This window comes from Eschrichtius robustus, chromosome 14, assembly GCF_028021215.1.
Source record: "Eschrichtius robustus isolate mEscRob2 chromosome 14, mEscRob2.pri, whole genome shotgun sequence".
Lineage (NCBI taxonomy): Eukaryota > Metazoa > Chordata > Mammalia > Artiodactyla > Eschrichtiidae > Eschrichtius > Eschrichtius robustus.
Genome location: NC_090837.1, coordinates 30,448,529 through 30,471,956, shown reverse-complemented (window position 1 = coordinate 30,471,956; position 23,428 = coordinate 30,448,529). Strand labels below are relative to the sequence as shown.

Below are 23,428 nucleotides of genomic sequence, written 5' to 3'. Positions count from 1 at the left end.
GAGACCTTTCTTCTTTTGACGGGGAATTTCCATTTGTTTAAGCGGTTGCCTTTCTCAATATTTTGGTGCTTAACTTTTGAGACTTTTTCTGCTTTTATGAAGGTGGTTCCCTTTTTATGTGCTTAATTCTTTTGCTGGGAAAGATCAGAGTTACCACCTGTGCTGGTGGAATGTCGAGTCCACCACCGATCATAAAAAGCCACAATCGTTGCTGGGGAAGAATTAGCGTGAAAAGTCCCGCCTGTCCCTTTCCCCTGCCCTGTTTTTGTGAGAAGAGGGCAAACGTTCCAGTGGAAACTACAATACTGTCCCGAGTAATACAAATATCTGCGCTTTGTCTTCGGAGAGCATTTATTACTGACTTGGGATTCAACGTACCAGTTTTTGCCCAGCAAATGGTGTCACGACTGACACCAAATGGTGTCATGGTGAGCGAGGTAACAGGTAAGGCTGTGGAATCATCGCTACCCTTCTCCCCCGTCTGGACCTCGGGAAGCCTCAGTCAGTGCAGCTGAAGCAGGTAGGACTCGGTTACCCTCCTCTGTTAGTTTTGAGCGTCTTGGATGAGCTTTTCTCGCTCGATTGTCAGCTCCTGTGAATTTTCGGCTTCTCTCATTACACACAGTGTATAAACTCAGACTCTGCTCCACGGGGTGGAGGTGGGGGCCTGTGGATTATGAGCAAGACCGCTAGGTCACTTTGCAGGGCCCCTGTTTTCTCATTTATAAAATGGGGGTAATATCTGTCTGTCTCCTGGGGTTAGCGTGAGGGTCCAGTAGGGAGCCGTCTGGCCCACTCAGAGCTTTCTCTATCAGTGAGGGTGGGGTTTGCCAGGAAACAGAGCTGGGCCCCCTGGGCTCTGGGGGGGGGGTTCCCCTCTGCTCACCTTGCCTCGTGTCTCAGAATTAAGGCTCAGGTAAAAAGTGCAACAACCAGGACCGGCTGCCCCCCTCCCCAGCTTGACTAGGATGGGGGACGCTGACAGCTAATCATGGTGCAGCAGCCAGAGGGATGTGAGCTCCGCAGGTGGGTGGACCCTTGCTTCCTTCACGTTCCCTTTGAACCATCTATTCCTTCGCCCCCCGACCCCCCGGCCCCAGTGGCTTCCCACCTCGCACACCGTGCCTCAGTGGATTGGGGGGATTTCCTCGTGGACCCCATGTTCCTTTACTCAAGCTCTTAATACAGAGAAAATCAAGTCAGCAGTTTTCAGCTCAGACCCTTTCTTTCCTAGTTCTGTTTTGCTCATGACATGTGGCTAACCCCGCAAGGCTTTTTGCATCTGGTCATGGATAGTGGAGATGGGAAAGCTTTAAACTTTAGTCAGTTTACACACGAGGGAAATGAAGTCCAGAGAGGTTGTGTCACTTGCCTGTTCTACAGGCCACACACACTGTGTGTGGCCTGTAGAGCTGAGATTGGACCCCAGCTCCCCTGGCTCTCAGCCAGCCTCCCCCACTTCCCTGTGCTTCTGTATCAAGTGATGTGCATGGTGAAGATAATTTGGAATTGAATATGTCCCGTGCTTATCAATTTATAAACATAATTTGCAAGCAGTGCTGTAGATGCAGAGGGAGTGCAAACGCTCAGGGGTTCCAAGCCCCAGTCCTGCCTGCCAACTAGCTGGGCTCCTGGGCTAGTCACTCTGCCTCTTTGGGCCCCAGTTTTCTTGTTTTAAAATAAAAAGTTTGGATTTCAAGGCCCCTTCCAGCTTTACAAATCGGAATCTGTTCCTAAATCGAACCGCACGTGGAGAAAGCTTGTGGTTTAAAGATGCTACATGATGGACTCTGGGTCTTTTTGGACAGTGAGTAGTTGCCCCACAAGTGGTCGTTCTGATCATTTCAGATTTCACATGTCAGTTTGTTTGGAGATGAGCTGATACTCTGAGGCTTTGAACTACAGAAGCAGAGGGGGCTGGAAGCGTATGAATGGAGGTCCACGATGTGTGTCCCCAAGCAGGATGGCCCTGTGGCTTCGCCCAGGAGCCCGGCACACGCCCTGCAAACTGTCTCCCTGCCCCGCTGTCCATGCCAGGCGCCCAGGCAGAAGGACGTGTTGCTGGGGCCTGAATGGACGGTGACCACAAACACAGACCCTCCCCCTGCTTGCGGGGGTCCCCCACCTTCAGCGCCCACCTCCATCCACCTGTGGGGCGGGACAGGTCACTTCCCCACCAGACCAGCCATGGCCCCCAGGGCTTTTCAGTGTACATGGGCTGCAAGAAGACTGAGGCACGGAGAGGCCCAAATGTGGTGCATTCAGTTATCCAAGTTAATCAAGGGAGCTGCCTTGTGAATAATTCAAAGCTGCTACAGATCTACACATCTTTTCCACATTGCCTGCTTGCAGTGAGCTCTCCATAAATGTTTATTGAATGACTGAATAAATTGACATACAAATGAATATTTTGCAATGGGTTTTGGTATTTATATTTGCACATCTGTTTGTGAATGTTCTGAGGATTCACAGCAGCCCTCGGAGACCAAGAAAACCAGAGCTTGCACGGCTCCCCTGCTGTCCAGCGGGCAACAGGGAATGGGGGGCATCGCCTTGGCCGGTACAAGCCCCCAGCCTGAAGCCCAGCAGCTTAGAGCTGCAAGGCTCCTGGCACACATGGTGCTGGATTTGGGTGGTTAAACACTTGTCCTGGGTTTGTAACTGTCACCCCTAGCCTTGGTCAGATCTGCATGGCACCCCAGAGATGCTCACACCCTAGCTCCTGGGACCTGTGACCACGTCATGTTCCATGTTTGCAGATGTAGTTAAGATTATGGACCTTACAGAAGGGAGATTACCCTGAATTGTCTGGGTGGGCCCGTTTGAATCATATAAGCCTTCAAATGCAGAGAACTTTGTCCGGCCGGAGTCAGAGAGACGGGGCAGAGGGAGAGTTGGAGAGATTCGCGTGGTGGGAAGGATTCCACATGCTGGTTAGAGAGGATGGGCAATGAGGCGGGGACGCAGGTGACTCTAAGGAGCCGAGTGGCCCCCGGATAACAACCCTCGAGGAAATGGGGACGTTGACCCTATAACCACAGGGACCTGAATTCGATGGGCTTGAACTGGAATCTTCCCAGAGCCTCCAGGAGGGGCTGCGGCCCTGCCAACTCCTGGATTTTGGGCTGTGACACCCTAAGCAGAGAATCGGCAGAGGCCCCAACTTCTGACCAGGGAAACTGGGACTGACACATGGGGATTGATCTGGCTGGCGGGGTGGTAGTTTGTTGCGGCAGCTCGCGAACATGGACGCGGACCCTCGCCTCTGTGACCTCCGACACTCTCCTGCAGCCCCTGGGCCGTCCTGACACCGCCCAGCCCTCGAGTTCTAGGATTCACTGTCAAAATGAATTGAGATGATAAAAATACCAGTTGTTTTTTTTTTAAACATCTTTATTGGAGTATAATTGCTTTACAATGGTGTGTTAGTTTCTGCTTTATAACAAAGTGAATCAGCTATACATATACCTACATCCCCTTATCCCCTCCCTCTTGTGTCTCCCTCCCACCCTCCCTATCCCACCCCTCTAGGTGGACACAGAGCACGGAGCTGATCTCCCTGTGCCATGCAGTAACAATGTCTTTTGAAAAAAGGCTTTGGAGTCCGCGGGACTGGGTTCAGACAGCAGCTTTACAGCAGGAGACTGCCTCCTTCCTGGGTTCCAGTTCCTTTAACCCTGGTCCTGCCAGGTTTTGAGAGTTAAATGAGATAAGGTGTGGAGCAAGCCTGGCGCACGTGGGCGTAGTCAACATCACGCCCCTTCCCTGCCTTGTTCTGACGGTCTGGCCACTGCGGTTGGGTTGCCCAGAGAAATGCAAGCGGGCATCTCAGCCGCTTCCAAGGTTTCTGTCCTCTGTGGCTGAGGTTTGGCCAGAACTCTAGGGACGAGAGAATGACCAAGACTTGTCCTGGCTGCGAGGAGCTGACCAGCTCACAGAGCTGCCAGAAGCAGTCAGTTTGCTCTGCCCCTTTAGGCTCTGCAGCCGCCGGAGGCCCTGCCCTGAGCGAGGGTGGCCCAGGCTGTCCACTGGGGCCAGGAGTCTCTCTCTCTCCTTTTGGGGAACTGGGAGTCTAGCTGGCTCAGTTCCACGGCCACTATTGGCTTCAACTGGGAGGCTGGGGTCACGTCTTCTGATGTAGGGTGGAGTTCTAGAACTTTCCAGGCTCTCTGGTGCTTGTACTTCCTGGGGTTTGCCGTCTCGAATCCAGAAAGCTGGCTGTTCCAGAGGCGGTTATGAGCTTGTTCTTGGGTCTTCTGAACCTGGAGTTCAGCTTCTTTTATCCTCCTCGCTGACGCCCCTCCCACCCTGGGAGCTGGCGCTGAGGAGGCCTGTCTGCATCAGGTCAGCCGTTTCTCCCAGGTGCTGGGAGTCAGAGCACATGGATGGGAACACGAGAGGCCCCCACAGGCCCCGTCCACCTCTCAGCCCTCCCTGCCCAGCTCACCGATGATTGTGATCCCTGGAAGCAGCCAGAACATTCCGCAGGAAACAGAATGAAGAAACCACAGTATTTCCTCACACCTGGGTGGAGGTGACTAATGACCAGTAGACACCACCCTCTGTCCTTCTGGGAAGACCCGTCTCTGGGAATGGTAGCAAGAAGCTGTTTATTTAAATGTAAGTTGGGGAGTATCTAGCCCTCATTCAGTAAAGTCTTGGGAGAGGCAGCTGGAAAAGTACTTTGGAAAACATACAATTAATATATCTCATGGCACGTTAAAAGAAAAATCTTAATAGCCAAAAAAAAAAAAAAAAAGCCCTTAAAATGACATCTACATATCCATCAGGTGAGTAGGTTGGAATTTTAGCCTGGAGTATCTGGGGGATTTTCCTTCACTGTCAACTCCCCTCTCACCGGGATTTAAATGCAGGAACAGTCCAGAGAACAGCTGAGTCCGGGTGAGACGTGGGATTGGCAGGTCCCCTGCACACTCAGAGCCCAAGTCGCTGGTCAGATTCTGGCTCTGCCCCTCTCAGCTGTGTGGCTCTGAGCAAGTGACTTAACCTTTCTGTGCCTCAGGGTCCTCATCTGAAAGGGCTGTTATGAAGACAGATGGAAGGGATTTAAATATGTCAGTATGTAACGCATTCAGAGCCTTGCTCGCACAAGGCAAGTGTGTTGTATAAGTGAGGGCTGTCCTTGTGGGGTCCTAACAGGGTCTTCGGATTGGCCAGACGACGCTGACCCCCCGCCTGCCCTCTCCATCCAATGAGCCAGCACGACCCCTTGAGGGGTGAACCCTGGGACACACCTTCCTGCCTGAGGTTCTCCCTCTGGTACCTGCCGTATGGCCCAGCCCTTCACGGGTCTCTCAGGAGCTGGCGGGCAGCGGGATTCTGCAGACCAGGTGAGGTCACTCCCTTCTTTCTCATGCACCAGGATTGCCATTCCAGATGGATAAACTTTTTAAAAAATACATTTGTGTTCAGTGCTCAGTTTTTAAAAATTATGTCAATTGCTTTATTGGCTCAAGATCAGCAAAAGAAAAAATGGGGAAAATGTTTGCCTTTCAAACAGAGCGATCCAAAATACTGAACTCCCCCCTGCCCTGCCCCGAAGGCTTATTTATGGCTTTCTTTTTGGAATTCTTTCCTTTGGTGGTGAAGACATGCACAGCGTCTTTGAAGTGGGCCAGACATGTTTTCTGCATGTGTGAGTGGCTGTGGTCTCCTCAGGGCTGGTTCTGATAAACCGGTTTCCTTATGGTTTCCAGCCATCACTGGGGGATCAGTGTCCCACCAGACTGTGCACACGACTTGATTGCGGGGGACAGAAAAGGGGATTTCACAGGTGGATCCTCAGTCCACTGGGAGCAGTGGTCTTCAGGCCACTGCGGGCAGCGTTTTCCGGCAGGGTCTGTGACCCCGGGACTCACCGCCCTGAGCCGACAGGCTCCGCACTGCCCTCCACCCTGTTGCTTCCAACACTGCTTCTGTGTCAGAAGCTGCTTTGCATCAGTTATACATCCGAGGAAGCAAGGCCCCCAGCACAAAAGAGCGTGCAGACGCCTCCGTGTCAGCCCAAGACCCAAACGGCAGCATCTGCCCTGGGGATTCAGTTCCCATCTTGGTTACGGGCCAGTCCAACTTCGACTGAAGAATGATCGTTCAGGCCTCTGCTTTCTTTCTCAGAGCAAAACCTATGATTCCGTAATTACATGCCGATTACAGGTGACAATACATGGAGCAATTACGACCAACACATAGGAGGCGCTCAGCAAACTTTATTGCTATGACACTCATGATCACACGTGGCTTAAACAGGGATTTCAGAGAAAAACAGCCTCCGAGATGGCACCTGTGATTCTCCTCTATGCAATCTCATCCAGGACTGTTCTTCCCCTGAGTCAATATTCCTAATGCTCTCTTGTCTTACCAACAAAAAATCTGCACCCACTGTGGCTACCATACAATGTCTCTACTTCCCTACAGTCAATATCTGAAAAGTTTGCTCTGTTGACTTTTCCTTGCTTTCCTTCAACCTTTGACCCTCCACTGCTAGGACACCAACAGCCCCTGAAACCATGGCTTCCTCGCCGCTCTGGCTCACGTGCCTCCGTGGCTCTGTCTGTGCTGTCCACCGCGCTGTCCAGAAGGGTGACCACTGGGCAGGCAGTTACTGAACACTTGAACGGTGCCAGTGCACCAGGGAGGTGCATGATTCATTTAACTTTATTTAAAATTTAAATTTGAAAGCAGTTACTGAAAAAGTTTTCAGTATAACTGCAACAACTTGGGTCTGTGTACCCAGTTTTTTCAACTGTAAATGCTATGAAATCTAAATACAGAGCAAGCATTTCTGATGAAAGTTTAGTATCTGAACGGAGATGTGCTGCAGGGTAAAATACACGCTAGGTTTCTGAGATCCGTTTTGAAAAGAAGAGCGCAGAATCTCTCAATATCTTTTACATTGATTACATTTTGAAATCATAATATTTTGGCTGCGTGGGGTTAAACACACTATTATTAACATTGATTTCACCTGTTTTGATTTTCTTTTTAATGTGGCTACTAAGTAGAACCTTAGTAGCTGGCATCTTATTTCCATCGGGACGGCACTGCTCGGGGCCGTCTGCTCCTGGAAACTCTCTCCTCCCTCGGCTTCTGAGCGCCAGCTCCAGCTTGTTCCCTCCGCCGTCTTTCCAGGTGCAGTTGGGCTCTGCAGTCACTCCTGGATGTCGGGGCTTCCCAGAGTCTGTCCTCTGTCCTGGTCTCTGGTCACACGATGCGGTCCTCCTTCCCCTTTGCTGGAATGTGGACGGCCCCTCACAGTCGCCTGAGCACCTCCACAGACGATTCCAGCAGAACGTGCTGGGGCATCTCAGACTCCGCCTGCCCCCCGTTTGTCCCATCCCCTGGCCTCAGAGTCATGGTCCTCTCCCTGTGAACTGTGCCATCACCGTTCCTGATGGAAACCAGCCCCAAACTAGGGCCCCCCTCCCTTGTGGCCCCGTCTATCAGATACCGAATCCTATGGCTTCTCTTTACTCCAAGAGCTTTGAATCGGCAGGTGCAGCCAGAGCGAGGAGTCCAGAATGCAACCCGATAGCTCTTCCCTGCTTAACACCCTCCGGTGGTGCTGATTTATTTATTTATCTTTTTGGCCGTGCTGCCTGGCTTGTGGGATCTTAGTTCCCCGACCAGGGATTGAACTGGGTCCTCGTCAGTGAGAGCTCGGAGTCCTAATCACTGGACCGCCAGGGAACTCCCTGGTGCTGATTTATTAGAAAAACTGTTTAAAGCTTTTTTTTTTTGGACCATGGCAATTCATTTTTAAAATTGAGATATAATTGACATATAACATTATACTTGTTTCTGGTGTACAACATAATGATTCCATATTGGTATCTATCGCAAAATGATCAACACTATAAGTCTAGTTAACATTCATCCCCTCACATAATTACAACTCTTTTTCTTGTGATGAGAACTTTTAAGACCTACTCTTTTGGCAACTTTCAAATATACAGTAACTATTATCCACTATAGTCACCTTGCTGTACGTTTCATTGCCGGGACTTACTTATTTTATAACTGGGAGTTTGTAGCTTTTGACTGTCTTCACCCAAAATGCTTTCTGATGTGCTGAGACTTAACATGAAATCTGAAGAGGTGTCCAGGAGGACAGAGGAGCTCAAGGGACAGTCCAAATTTTTGTCCTAATCCACTGGGACAGTACAAAGCTCTTTGTCTCCCAGACCCTCATCATCCCCACCGCAAGCTCCATCTATGCCAGCAGGTGTCCCCTGGTGTTCCAGGCTGCTCCATGCTTAGCTCAACCTTCTTCCTCTGCCCAGAGACCCCCTTCCCTACCCACCCCCTGGTAACACAGACCTTGGTCTTCGACAGAGTCCTTACTGAGGCCTCACCCACCACAGGATAGAGGTTGTCTCTCTGGACCCCTCTGAGCCATGTGGAGACCCCCATCTTGCTACCTGAGCAGCAAAGCACCATGACCCACCAGCCTGCCTGCAGACAACCTCACATTAAGATTCATGCCCAAATTGTGGCCCGATTGCGATGGCGCTGAACCAGAAACTCAGCTGTCCTGGGGTCCTCCTTAGCTCTCCCTGGGGGTGGTCTCTGACCCGCTGTGGCTCAGGTTTGCCCGTGTTCTTCTCCCTGCCCAGTGGGGCAACTCACCTGGCCCCCTCCAGTCAGGGGCCACCGAGGAGGGGGTGGCCTGGGAGAGGTGGGAGCAGTATGGGGCGCATGGTCTGCAGCACAATGATAGAAGCGACCAGAGGTCAGGCTGCCTTTTATCCTAACCTTGCCCTCGCAGTTCTAAACAAGGGCAGAAATAGAATCCTCCTTCCCGCCATGGTGGACCTTGTCCATTGTAGTCTGTCCTCTACTCAAAACATTTCTCACAGCAACTTATCCCACTGTCTTGTAAATTCTGGCTTATTTGTCTACATCAACTATTAGACCATATTATTTTTAGGCTAGAGGCTGGATTTTATATTTTTTTTTTCAGGGCTTAGCGCAGAGTCCATAATAAAGGAGGTGTTAGAAATTTATTGAGTTCATAAATCAATGAATTTCCTCAATTTACCAGAATATCCTCTGGCAGGAAATCCCTCTTCAAAAAAGCAATGGTTAAGAAGACGAATTCAAAGTAGGAATTTATTCAAAATAATCTCGTGAGATATATTCTTAAGTTGCTAGAGAGCCAGCCAATAATTTATACCTAGCATCTGTTTTTATGATATTGAAAAAAAATTGTGGCATACAGAATGTGCATTTGAAGCCTTTAAGCTATGGAATCAACCATGAAAAAATTAATTACTTTATTATTATTTTTTTACTTAGCTTGTGCTAGGCCAGTGCTATAGAGCGCTAAGGAGGAAAATGGACCAATATATTCTATTGAAATTTTAAACGATGACAGTAAAATTGTTCTGGTGAATATTGAACTCATAAGAAAGCCCAGTCAACCAGACATGGAATCTTGCAGGCATTTCCTGGGATGACGCGTTTCCTGGATTTCCTCTCCTCTCTCATGATGAAGCTGTAGTTCCATCAGTCAGGACGGCCTGGACACTTCAATTGACTAATGGAAATAATCATCACCACACTCTCAGGGGATCTATTGAATTCTGGGTCCATTTGTTATTCATAACAGATCAGAAAGTTTGCACCCGTCTGGACAGGTTTTATTCATCAGTGTGTGTGTCACACGTGTGCACAGAAGAAAGACTTGCCAGGTTTCATTCAGTAGAGTCTTTAAGGAACACATGAGATGCCTTGTTTCTTTTAGGAGAAAACCTGGTGTGCACTGCCTTTGATCTGGGCACGAGGCAGCCCTCGTTAGTACAGAGTGGGATGGACCACCATTCTGATGCCGCGGATGAACTCGCCGAGGCTGGACCTGTCAGAAGTGACATTAGTTTAAAAACTTAAAGCCACACTTTGGAATAGTAAAAGCCCCTTTGCTTTGAAAGCCTGTCCACAGTTTGCTAGATCAGCGACAAGATGTGAGTTGCAGTTTGTCAGTATTTTAAGTGCGTTTTGGGGCAAGATTTGCTGACTGGGCAAGAAATAAGGGTTATTTTATTCACGTATGCGTGTTTCTGAAAAATTTCATGAAAGTAGGTGTGAAATAGGACATTGTAGAGAGTGTTAAAGAAGTCTTTCAAAACAGGCTGTGGTGCCCAGACTTGGACTTTAACCCAAGGCTGGCATCAGCCCTCCTTCAATCAGGGCGTCCTTTTAGGCTCTGTCTGTGGGGTATGAACTGTGGACAGACTAGGTCCCTGGGGTGCTGGGTGACGCACCCGTATGCGTGTTTCACTGCAGGAGAAATCCCTGTGTGACTTGGAAGGAGGAGTGAAGTGGTGTCTGCTTTTACGCTCACCGATTGGAGTAGGGCGGGTCTGCTGCAGGTCAAGTCCAAAGCCGTCACCTGCTGGCTGCCTTGTTGGAGGGGCAGCTGTCAGACCTGGGCTCCGGTTCCCAGGCGTCTCCTCCATGTAGTCGGGTCTCCTGCGGGTCACCCAGGTGGTCACGGCCGTGATGCTCTTCCTGTCTGTCTCCCTGGCACGGCTCCCTTCCCTTCCTGGGGGCCGACCCTACAGACCTCTGGCCGAGTACCAGCCCCAGAGGGGGCTCACCCAGCTCTCACGACGGAGGAAGGGCCCCTCCCCGTAATTAACCCTGAATTCCACATCACTCCGCGTGGTCTGAGGCTGGAACACACCTTAGCTGTTTCTGAGAAGAGGGCTCTGGGGAGGACGGCGGCCGGCTCTTCTCCGCCCCAGAGGTGACAACGGGGGCAAGAGTGTGCTCTGGGGGCTGGTCCAGTAAGAAACGGCTGGGGTGGGCACCAGGCTTGCCTCTGTCCCATCCCAGCCAGGCCAGGCCTGGTGCCAGCACGAATCTGCAGAAAGCAGTAGGCAGGGACGAGCATGCGTACATCCTCTTGTAGACGGAGAGATATTTCCCATCTCAAAGCCAGAGAAGCCACAAGCGCACAGCCTGCCCTACGCCCAAGGCAGAAAGCATGGGACTGGTTCTTTTAAAAATCTCTCGAATGATTTAAAGACCAAACTCAAGCAGGATGCTTCCTGGAAATTTCTACCAGGCTGTGTTTCTCAAATACCCCTTCTCATTACCATTTAAAAATAGCTGAATTCATAAAAACTTACTGTGCAGCGCTGAACTCCTCTCATTTCAGAGGTGTTCTGGGAAAAGACTGACATGTAGCAGGAGGGCTGTGGTCTGAAGAATTAAGTCAGCACCCTGGAGCATGGAATTCTTCTGGTGACTATATTTGCAGATAAGGTCCAGTAAAAATCACTCGTATTCTTAAAGGCCCATCTGTGTGGGGTGGGAGCACTTTTTGCCTTTGAGGTCAGGCACGATGGTGTCCCAGCTGGCACGACAATCGCAGGATGGGCTGGTTTGCAGAATGCTGTGGGCAGGGGAGAGGGTGGAGGGAGAGGCGGCACGGGGTGGGAGCAATGGCTCCAAAGGTTCTGGGAGAGGGCGGGGTGCCGGGGCCCTGGTGGGAGGCTCCCTGGAGCAGAGGGGGCAGACCCGTCCCACCTGTGCCAGCTGGCACCCACCCTGTCAGAACTATCGTCTGTGGGGCCACACGGGGCCCAGAAGCTGCTGCGGCCACTCCTCCCACAGGGAGGAGACCTGACCGGTGTGGGCCTGGGTGATGGAGGGTCAGGCAGGTGTACTGCGGCCCCGGGGGGTTCATGGCCCTGAGGAGGCACCAGTTTCCCCTTCTGTCTCAAGCTCTCCTGCTGAGAAGTTCCTCAGGGACATCAAATCCAGGCCAGCCCGAGGCAGAAACTCTGAAGACCCCAACACTTGGCTTACGAGAGGGTCTTAGTAGATATCTACCAATCTGATCTGTTTACTCCGACAGTGAGGGGTGTCCTAGCTCACCCCGGGCCAGCCCAGTGGATTGGAATTTACTTCTTGTGACAGAAATGCACATGGTTACCAGGTTCCCCGATTCTCTTCAGTCACTCAAGACACATTTCACTTTATAATTTAAAAAATAGGTTCACAAGTTCAGTTTAAGGAGGCTCGCGTCCAAGGATGCACGATAAATGGGGTGAAATTATGTAGCCTATTGCAGATGGATCTGAACACAGGTCTGAGGTGGAGGAAGAGGAGTTGGGAGGTTTCCCTTTACACCCGGACCCCACAGCTGACCGGCACCCCTGCCTCACATCCCAGGGGGCAGCGGGGGCCGGGGCAGGGCAGGATGAAGGAGGAGGGGGCGGGGAAAGGAAGGAGGGAACAGAGAGGAGGGAACAGGCAAGAACACAGAGGGGCGGGCGGATGGGCACGAGTGGTGTGGGGAGGCCGTGGAGGGCGCTCCTCGATGTTTCCAGCTCTGAAAAATGTTAGCACACCATGAATTTTCTTTCTCTCCAGACAATCAAAATCAACACACAAGCAGACAAAAGCAGGGCTCCCCTTTTGCCAGGGCCCCTGCACCTGCTCCGGAGCCCAGAATGGAGTTGCTGGCGGGGCCTAGATTCCCATGCGTTCCTCTCCTTTCATCCCGGACAACTCGAGATGTGCCGCCCCCTGCGATGGACGGGGCCTGTCCTCACGGGGCCCACAGACTGGACCCGCTGCCACCTGCCCTCCTGCCGCCTCTGGACATGTCCTTCCGAGGGCCCGTGGCCTCCCGGTGACTCACGACTAAACGGGTCCCGTGTGGGTTAGTGAGGGACCCGGCTGTGATGTGCTGAAAACTAAGCCCCTGCTTTCACAACACGGTTGGGAGGGTCTGTTTTCCGTCTTCTAGATTGTTTGTTCATTCTAAGAAGCTGCAGTGTCCGTGGCAGTGACATTGAATTCCACCCCGACTCATTGGCACCCGCGTCTGTCTCGCAGGTGTCACGGTGTCACCATCCTCTGACACTGTGCTAAGCCCTGGCTGCACGTGGGGATCATGGGAGCTTAAAATTTTACCTGTGGCTCGTCCTGCCCCCAAGGCTTCTGACCTAAACGGTTTGGACGGTGGCCTGGGCATCAAGATTTAAAAATCTCTCCGGGTGCTTCTCATAGGTGGCCGTGAAGAAAACCTAAAATCTAAGTCAGATCATGCCACTCCTCTGCTCCAACCTTTTAAACAAATTTTTATTGGAGTATAGTTGATTTACAGTGTCGTGTTAGTTTCTGCTGTACAGCAAAGTGAATCAGTTATACATATACGTATATCTACTCTTTTTTAGATTCTTTTCTCATATAGGCCATTATAGAGTATTGAGTAGATTTCCCCGTGCTATACAGTAGGTCCTTATTAGTTATCTATTTTATATATAGTAGTGTGGGAGAGTTTTAATCTTTGATGTTAGGACTTATCTATCAATGTTTCCCCTGGTAACATTATCTGTAAATTTTCCTGTCTTCATTTTTTCATTACTCCAGTAATTCATGGTTATTTCAGAAAAAGGAAAAATACAGATATACAAAAAATTAAAAGCAGCTGAAAATTTTGCCATCTACTGATTACAATCATTAACAATTTGTGTTTTTTTTAAATTAATTTTTATTGGAGCATAGTTGCTTTACAATGCTCCAGACCTTAAATGACGTCCCATCCCACTCAGCCCAGCGTCCCCACCAGGCCCCTGTCTCCCCAGATCTCAGTTCACATTATTGTCTCCTCCGTTCATCCACTGCCCCCTGGCTGCCTGCGTCTTCTTGACCAAACGGTCTCCCTGATTCAGGATCTTTGCCACCATTGTTCCTCCCACTGGACCACACTTTCCCCTGTTCTGGGGAATATCTGCACAGCCGCCTCCTTCATTCCTTCAGGAGCCTGCCCAAATGTCTTCTCACCAGAGGAGCCTTTCCCGTGAGGCTTAGAAAACAGTGAATCCCTGCCTCGCCCCATTTCACACTCCTTATCCCCTTTCCGTACGTTATTTTTCTGCTGAGGGCTTATTTCCATCTGATACGTTATCGATTTACCTATTTTCTTATTTATCAGCTGCCTTCCACCCTCCAGAATGAAATATTCATGAGAACAGGGAGTTTGCTTCTTCACTGCTGCTTCCCCAGTGCTGGTCATAGGTGCGCACGAGGTGCTCCATAAATGTGTGTTGAATGAATGAATGGATCAGTGAACTAATGAATCAACCGCTAGACGCGGCTTGGGAACCCCGTGGTCCAGAGCATGGCTGTCCAAGGTGGGTCCTCAGCCTGGCCTCCGGGTGGGAACGTTCCTTGCCGGGGCTGTGCCTGTGCCGACACCATAACCCACTCCGTCTAAGGAAGTGCCGTCACGGGAATGTTTTAACTCCACATCCTTCTGATCTGACATCTTCTCCCTGCCGTCAAGCCTACGGTGGATGCCGGCGCATAATCAAAGGTTCCTTGGTGAGTAGTGAGTAAGATCAAGACGTACTAGGTGAACTGGTAACTTAATGGTTTCAGGTAATTGAACAAGTTGTTATTAACCTTATCAGTTTCTATCTCCTGGAAGACTCTGCCAGTGGGAACCAGAGCTTGGCGGGCAGTGGCTGACTCCGTCTTTGGGAGACTCCTTCTCCGTGCTTTTATGACCAGCCTGCCAAGTACCAGGGCCTCTGCTACAGTCACCAACCCTGACGTCCCAGGGCCGAGCATATCAGGTGTGTTTCTGGCTCACACCGTAGTCCCGGGTGGTCAGGCATCTCTCTTAGAGCCCTTCTCAGATTGGGGGGGGGAAGACAACAGCGATTCCAGCCTCAACTCTGCAGCCAGCTGCGCGGATAGGAGGAGCCTTGGGACGCTGCCCACCGCTCACCAACTTCAGGGAGGCCGAGAAAGGTGTCTTCCACCCCTCTGGGCAGGGAGGTGGGGTGGGGAATGGCATTTCCCTGACCCCTGGTCTCCGCTGCGGGTCATGCACGTTTATGTCGTAGTTTAGCTCCTAGAGGCGACCTTGTTTCTAATAATGTGAGTAGCGCCAGGAACTGGCTCCCGGATGGATGAAAGCTGAGACGGTCCTAGGAGTAGGGAGTGGAACGAGACAGTTCCTTCGATGTGGGCCCTGGGGGAGGGCAGGGAGCGGAACTTGGTGAATTGGCCCAGACTCCCTGTTTGTGCAAATCTTATAGATTTGTGTGCAAATCACTGAGCCCCCTTTTTTTTCAAACTAAACACATGTCACCAATTTGAGTTAAATGGCCAGACCGGAGGCCGGGCCTACTAATGTGTGTTAGCAGCTGGCATTGCCCCAGCAGGTCAGATCATGGGATCTGGAAGGGTATGTACGGAGACATCATTAGATCTAACCCGTTACCGTTAGCTATGGGGTGACCGCGGCCCAGGGCAGGGGAACACGTCCTCAAATACAGCATCCGGCAGGAGTCCCCTGACTCCCCGCCCCAGACCTGGGCTTCCTCTGGGGCTGCAGTCCTGCTGGATCAGGGAGCCCCCTGCCAGTGTTGTCAGTGAGGCCCCGGGAGGCTGGGGCCTTTGCTGGAAGCTGAGCTAGAAGAAGTGAGGGCGGTTCGTGCCCTGTTTCCAGGAGGGAGCTAGAGCCTCTTGTCACCCTGCCTTCCCTGTGGCACCAGAGGAAGCAGCAGGAAAGCTTTCAATAGCCTTGGGGAAACACACTTTGTTTCAAAGGCAAGTTGCTTTGTGTCCTTTTCAGGGCAGTTGATTAGCTTCCTCTGCTTTATATATAGTTTTCCAGGAATAGGCAGATATGCTTCTCACCACCAAGATATTAATACCCCAAGCAAAGCACTCGAAGGAAAACAACCACCAGGGTGGAACCATCAGGTGGGGAGGGAGCAAGAGGAGAGTGAGAGAGAGAGCGAGAGAGAGAGCGAGAGAGAGAGAGAGAGAGAGAGAGAGGGATTCACTGTCAAGAAGGGAAGTACGAACGTAGACAAGCCAGGGCACTTTGCTGTGGATTGCGATGGTCTGTTTCATAAGCAGCGTATAATCCCAGGATTTTCTATGGCCCACGAGGTGACATGAAAAGTAGCTTCTGATTATTGTATTTTATAAAATGTTATAATTTTATATATTATTATCTGATACTAAACATATGAGAATTCACTGGTAATTCTAGGAAGCGTGTTGGGAATAGTAAGCAGTCGTCTGCCAGTCACCCGGCAAGGTGACCCCACCTCCCTGCTGCTAACTCACCATCGTGGCATCAAGAGGACACGAGACCGAACCTCAGCGATCAGGCCGTGCAGACACTGAGCCGTCCCTTGTCCCTAAAATAGTGAGCAAGGCACTATTTTAGGAAGACAATCGGGGGGCAACTCCACAATGGAAAATCCCTGGTTCTGTGAGCATTCAGGGTTGAAATAAATGTAGATTTATTTCATCTAGGAAGCCAAGGCACAAAGTGAAAAACACAGCCTTTATTGCATAACTGGAAAATCTAACTAACATGGAACAAAGGAGACTTTCTTTTTTTTAATTAAGCTAGTCAGGAAAGCTACCAATACTTCACTACCAATGCTTTACTACCAATGCTTTAGTTTTGGGGGCGCCAGTCTTTGCTTTTATCCTGAGTGAAAACTTTGAAAGCAGCAGGTGAGTTTATTCTCAGTGACACCTGTCACGTGGCTTTTTGTGTGTGTGTGTTCGAGTTTAAGCCCGTAAAGGTGGGATGGGGGTTGTGTAAACACTGGGCGAGGCGGGAAAGTGGAGCTGTGGCTCGGGCGATGCTGGAGGACCCTCACGTACGTGGGCACAGCTGGGAGAGAGGAGGGAAGGTCTGGGTGCTGTGGATTGGGAGGGGAAAGAATGCAGATGGGGCCTGTCCTGCCCTCCAGCATACACCCTACCCTGAGACATACTCTGCCGAGGGAGCACGAGGGGTAAGGGGGGGACTGCGTTTTCTGAGGTTACTGTACCTAAGGCGTGTGGGAGGCAAGATGACAAAGGCTCCCAGAAAGGCACTGCCTGGAGGCTGTTGGACGACACAGAATAGATGCCCAAAGGATGGAGCAGAGCCGGGCTGAGCAGTGCTTACTGTGTGTAGGACCGAACTCTGGCCGCGTGGATGCAACGTCCTGCGTTCCATTAGGGCAAAAAGTTAGGGTTGTGACTGTAGGTCTTACAGAATCCCTGTGGACTAGACAGGTGACTGTCAGCAATGATTGGGAACCAGAGCTTAGGAAGGCAGAGACCTGGGTTCTCCCGGGACCTAGACTGGGTGGAGAGTGTCCCACACCATGGGGACCACTGGGCTACAGCTACTAAAAGTCACCTGGGGAGCTCTAAAAGCGCTGATGCCTGGATGCCATCCCAGCAGGACTAAAATACAGCAGCGTCTCAGGAGGTGGGAGGGGGACCCAGGCAGCTCGTGTTTCAAGGGGACCGCCAGGTGAGTTAGGGGCTGAGAAATACCGTGAGAGGCCATGTCCCCCCAGTTCACGTGTCCCCAGAACTGGCAGATGTGATCTTATTTGCAATCAGAGTCCGTGCAGGTCAAGGGTTGAGTTCACACGAGAGTAGTGTGAGCCCCGAGTCCGATGGCTGGCATCCTGGGGAGAGCAGGAGAGAACTCAGAGATGCACGTGGAGGAGGGGGCCTGGCAGACAGAAGGAGAGATCGCGTGATGCCACCGGGAGCCAAGGGCCGCCTGGGTCGCCAAAGGCTGGAAGAGGCAGGAAGGATCCTCCCTGGAGGCTTCAGAGAGGGCACGGCCCTGCTGACGCTTCGATTTCTAACTTTGGGCCTCCAGGACTGTGAGAGAATAAATGTCTATTGTGTGAGCCCCCTTGTTTGTGGTCATTTGTTCCAGTGGCCCCAGGAAATGAGTACCGAGGGCATCTATAATACCTGACTCATGTGGCCTCTTTTTCTAAGGTGCAAACAGATTTATATCCAAAGACCCTCAAGCGAGGGGAGCGGAGCCCCTGCAGCCTGTTCGTCTCTGGAGAGCCACAGAGACTCAGATTCCCCAAATAAGGGGCACCTCAGGGGTTGTAAGGCTGCACGAGGCCCGGAGGAGGGGGCCCTTCGCTGAGAGGTGGGGACGTTTGGAGAAGAGCCCAGAGGGTGAGGGGGTGACCACCCCCTTTGGTCGCTGAGAGCGACTCTGCAGCGAGGCGACCCCAAAACACGGCTGTAACTGCGCCCTGTAACCTCCCTCTTGGCCATTTCCCCGGTGACTGTGCACCAGGGGAGGGGGAATGATGAGACTGCGGGGGATTATCAGATTCTGGTTGTGAAATGACACCACTTCCTGAGGCTCACACGCTACTCTGATGCGTCAGCCAGGGTGGGGGATTGTTGGGGTCGGGTGATTAATGGGTCTGACTCAGGTCACCCCCCAGCGGGCCAGGTGCGTCTCCGAGCCCACCCCACACGTAGCCCAGTTCTGGAATCCGTCACTGGGACAGAGACACTCAGCAGAATCCCCACGTTGTTTCTCTGACGCATGGAATGACCCAAAGGCTATTAGGTGGGAAAGGCCGAGTGGAAGATTCTAGAACAGCCTCAGAAGCATCGGGGCATCCCTGGGGGGCCTGCAGGGATTGGTGCCACTACCAAGGACTTGAAAGTCACAGTTCGTGCATCCTGCCGTATTTCCACTTAACTTGCCCGTTCGGCCTGTGCAGAAGACGGATGGGTTTTAGGAACCAACAGTGGATTATTGTAAACCCAGTCGGGTGGTGACTCCAGTGTGGTTGCTATTCCAGGTGTGTATTCTCTCCGCATCCTCTAGCGTCTGGTACGCAGCCATCAGGCTGGCAGATGTTTTTCCCTCCATACCTGTTGGTAACGACCACGAGAAGCAGTTAGCCTTCCCAGCAGGCCTGGTGACACACCTTCACTGACCTGACCTAGGGAAACGTCACCCTCTCTCCCTCTGCCACAGTCTGAGCCATGGGGCTCCTGATGGTCTCTGTGCCACGAGGGACAGCGCACTGACCTATGACATCGTGGTGACACCATGCTGATCAGACTTGTGAGCAGGGACTGAGCCAGAGAGAAACAACCCAGACTGATAAGACCTGTGTGTGACGGAGGGTGGAAATCGATCCCACAGAAACTCAGGGGCCATTTATCTCAGGGAGCATTTCGAGGGGTCCAGTGCTCCAAAACGTGCCGGAAGGTAAGTTTCTACATCTTGTACTTCCTCCGCTAAGAAGGAAACACAAAGTCAAGTGGGCCTTTTTGGAGCTCGAAGGCAACAAATACTTCCCTTGGCCACGTCACTCTGACCTGTTTGCTGAGTGACCCCAAAGGCTACCCGTTTGGGTGGGTCTCTCAGCAAAAGAAGGGTCTGCAGCAGACAGCTGTTTGCGCTCCGCTGCCCCTTCAGCCCCGTGATAAAGCGTGTTCCGTGAAGCTTGGTGTGTCTCTGACACGAGAGACTTTGTCACCCCCTTGCAGATGAATCAGAGAATATGTCTCTAGGAGTCTGGAGTACAACCACGCCATTGTGTAGGTAACTGTTCCCTTGAGAAACAGCTTCCGGCTGGTTACAGGGCCGCGGAGATGGAGTCTCTAAGCCCACGTAGAGACGAGACTGAACACTGGGCCACGGGCCACCGTGCACGCCACCCCGCCCATCGTGAACTGGGTGTTTTCTGCTCAACCCACCGCCACGCTGGGCGCACAGGTTCCATCACTGGGTGCAAGCGAGACGTGCGCTGTCGGACTGGAGCAGGTCCTGAAGGCACAGGTGATGCCCAAGCAGGTGCCTCCCGTTCTCTCAGGCCCTGGTCCCCCCATCTGTCTCCTCTCTCCACCGCCGCCCGGCCTCATCGAGGATTCCGTACGACGGTTTACTGAGAAGGAGAAACTTCAGCTCCATTCTGCATGACGTGGTCACCCAACGATGGGTGCAGTAATGCGTGGGACTCTGCTGCTACTTCGGGGAGAGAGTTAGCACGTCTTCGTTTGTATGAGGGATGCTTGCATTACGTGAGATGAAAACATAGTTTTACTATTGTCTTTACTTGGGAATTAAAAATGGCTAAAAAGTGTACACGGCTGTCTAGTGCAAAGGGGTGGACTGCGGTGGTTTCGTCCTGTGTCACTGGGCTCAGCTGGAACTGTAGACCCACGTGAGGAGGGGTGGGGTGTGATGTGTGGAAGGTCGGGGAGGAGGGAAGCAGAGGCCAGAGCCCCTGAGGACGGTCGGGGTCCATGTGGTGAGAGACACAGGGTCTCCCGGCTGCTCTCCTCCTCGGTGAGCGCCGGTCAGAGCCGCTGGGGTGTCCACCACGCCTGCTCTGCCCCACGCCATGTCCAGTTGTCTTCCTGACGTGGCCAGCGGTGACCCAGGCCTGCCTTCCGCCAGCTCTTCCCTGCCATCCCCCCTGCCCCGTACGTGGACGTGCGGGGACCTGGCCACTCTGGCCAGTGTGACCTCGTCCACGGGGGCCGGAGGGGCAGTTATCCACTCCCTCTCTGGGGTCCTTATTCCCTATCTTTGATTTCTATAATCACTAAGAATTGTTGACACCCAGAGCTTGGGAGGGAGAAAGTCGCCAGATCCTTGCAGAAAGGACAGCAGATCTGGCCCTTCTAACGGGAGCCCTTCAGGAACGAGGTGACCCACCTGTTGGCCGCCCCGCGGGCTCGAATCTCAGTCTTCACTGTGGCGTTTTCATCTCGGTGACCCGGCCTTCAACGTGCACTTGTGGACGGAGAGGCAGCTGTGGTCCAGACTCCGCCAGGCAGCAGCCTGTCTGAGTGCGAGGACGGTTAGGAAATAAGGTCGCAGGAAAGTCTGTGTGTGGGATGCATGCGGAGAGGGTGCTGCGGAGAACGTCAGCGGGCGGGTCGTGAGGCCCAGATCTCAAGCAGCCCCTTTAACTGGAAATTTAGCAGCCAATAGCACAGCGGTGGGAGCCTCGGGGAAAATTGTTAGAATGTGTTTGCCGTCTCTAAAGGCCTCAAGGTAACCGTTTTTCTATTTTGACTCCCCAAGCACATGTTCATGGAGCTGGGATTGTAAAAACAGACTTCTAAGATGAATTTGGAAATATTTCTTACCTGAACCCCCAAACAAACCAGCCAGCCAACCCAAGGGCCTTATAAGGGTCACTGTGGAATTCTAGAACGTCTTAGTTCCAGAGATCCTTAAGTCTGGAACTTTCAGAAAATAAATTGAGCACCATTAAGTTTGTCCCTCTTTGCAGGGCAAGGGGACTTTTAGTGTTTAAATCATGGAGAGTATTTAGTCACTACACCAGAAGCGTGGCGCTTTCCTAAGAACTCTGATAAAACCAGAAAGTCTAAGTTCTCATCTGGGTGTTCCCAGGAGAGTTACTTACTCTCTTTAGGTCAAGTTTCTTCATCTCTAAAACAAATAGGCTGGGCTAGATCAGAGGATAAATTAATCTCCCGATGCAGCTCGAATCAACTGGAGACTTCGGGCTGGGCTGTGGTGGGGCTGGAAGAGACATCTGCCTGGAGCTTGTGGTTTAACGAGAACCAACTCTTCAGACCAGGATCTTTGAGGCTCAGCTCCACCACTCGCCAGCTCTGTGTTCGAGCTTCAGTGCCCTCAATTTTAAACTGGAAATACTGTAGTACCTCCATGACATGGTGCTGGTGATGGCTAAATCAGGTGTCTGTCAGATACCGAGAAGAGTGCCTGGCACCTGGTCAGAGCTCAAGGAATGTTAACCATTAGTATTAGTGTTCATATTATTTATTCCCTACTTCCTGGTTCCCAGGTGCCACCCTGTGCTCTGATGGCAGAACCAACTGTGTGCATTTTAGAAATAGTGATTCCCAATTCCAAAACTGGAGATTTTGCTTCAATAGGTCCAGTTTGGGAACAGGGATCTGGATTTCTGGAAAGTTTTTCAGGTTCATGATGACTGGTAGCCTTGTTTTGAAATCTAGGCTCTTACCAACACACACGTGCACACACACACACACACACACACACACACACACACACACTCACATACTTGGGTAAACACTCTCCCACATTTGCATCTCTGTAATAAAGTCTATTTAAAAACAGAAGTATAATTTGAAAGAGAGAGAACTCCTCAGTCTCACAATAAAATGTTTCCTTGCTGGTACCCCTACCTCTTCTAAAGGTTTGCGGTGGCAGGAAGCACCCTGTAGCACGGTGAGGAAGCCTTCGTTAGAATTCTTCATCTGACTTTCAAAAAGGCTCCGGGAAAGGCTCTCTTGCAGGAACGCGGGGGACGTCCGGCATCTGGACATTCCTTCCGCGTGATGGCACACATCTGGCGCTCCGGGACCAGCGGAACATCTCCCTTCCAGTTTCCCTCCAGATGTCTGAGGATGTGAGAAGACAGCCCAACGGGGAGAACTTTATCAAACTCGGACCAATTAAACGCCGCAGCCCAGCAGGGCCCTCGCTGGTTTGTTTTCGCACTGCCCAGGCCTTCAGTCAAACAGCTGTGGACCTTTCCGTCCCCTGCATTTTACACGCACATGCCTCGGAGGCCGAGAACCAAGTGAGCGACGGCTGCACACGTGCAAGTGAACATCCTGGAGCAGACACAGTGGATGGTCATCTGGCTTCCATGGGACCCAAATTAAGCAAATACTATTCACATTCCTGCCCAGCTCTGCTGTGCCTTCTCAAGGTTGCTGAAACTGAATTCAAAAGCCAAAAACACATGCTGCCTGGGCTTAAAGAGCCACTGCCGATTGCAAACACGTGGCTTAGCAATGCGTGAGATGCTCTGGGGTGACATTTGGGCTTGTTGATTCAGTGGGATAATCACCAGAAACATCATTCAGATCCCTCGCCCTTGCACACAAGCACACTTAAAAAACTTTGTTTTCTTAAAAGCACTAAGTAGAAAAACAAAAAAAACTCAGATGAAAACGCTTAATGATCCTGAAGATGGACACTAAATTTTGGATTTGAATTTTACAGACGTCAGTGGAAAATGCCACATAAAGCAAGATGCTGTGCAGTTAGGATTTCTTGCAGTCTTGGGTGCAGTTTCTAAAACAAGGGAGATTAAGATCCACGACCATGAAGAGTCTGGTCAGGTGTCTTTAGGTCACAAGCAAAAAAGAAATCACGCAGGAGACATGTCTGTTCCATCAGTCAAGGATGCTTGTGGGTACCAGGCAGCGCCAAACCACGTGCTTGACTCAGAAAATAGCCCCGGGCGTAGGCCAGGACAGGGGAGGGTCACAGATAACCTTGTGTCCCCTCTAGAATTCAGGTTGGAAATGCTTTGTTGCTGGCAAGTGTCCAAGTCCCTTACCTTTGCCAAGTGACTCTGGGGCAGGACTGATGGTCCTGCTGCGGGGAGGACATGGAAACGTGCTGCACAGAGATCCTTAAAAAGGCTGCTGATGACCAGGCCATTTCACTGTTCGGGAGTATTTTCTTCTGCTGTGTGCCATTAAAATAAGCCCTGACTGTAGGAGGCTGTGCGGGTAGGGTGGGCAGAGTGCCTGGGCACAGTTTGGAGGGTCTATTTCCTGCTCTCCCACTTCTTCTGAAATGACAGGTGTGCAGGACCCCACA

At 51.5% G+C, this 23,428-nt stretch overlaps 1 long non-coding RNA gene across 1 annotated transcript; it reads right to left on the bottom strand.

Annotated features, from left to right (window-relative positions):
• Positions 1–16,331: 16,331 nt before the first annotated feature.
• LOC137776533 (uncharacterized) lies at positions 16,332–22,526 on the bottom strand. The gene is made up of 3 exons (XR_011076248.1): positions 21,997–22,526; positions 20,510–20,639; positions 16,332–18,711 (listed from the first exon to the last, which is right to left on the bottom strand). It is a non-coding gene; the product is annotated as an uncharacterized lncRNA (long non-coding RNA).
• Positions 22,527–23,428: the final 902 nt, after the last annotated feature.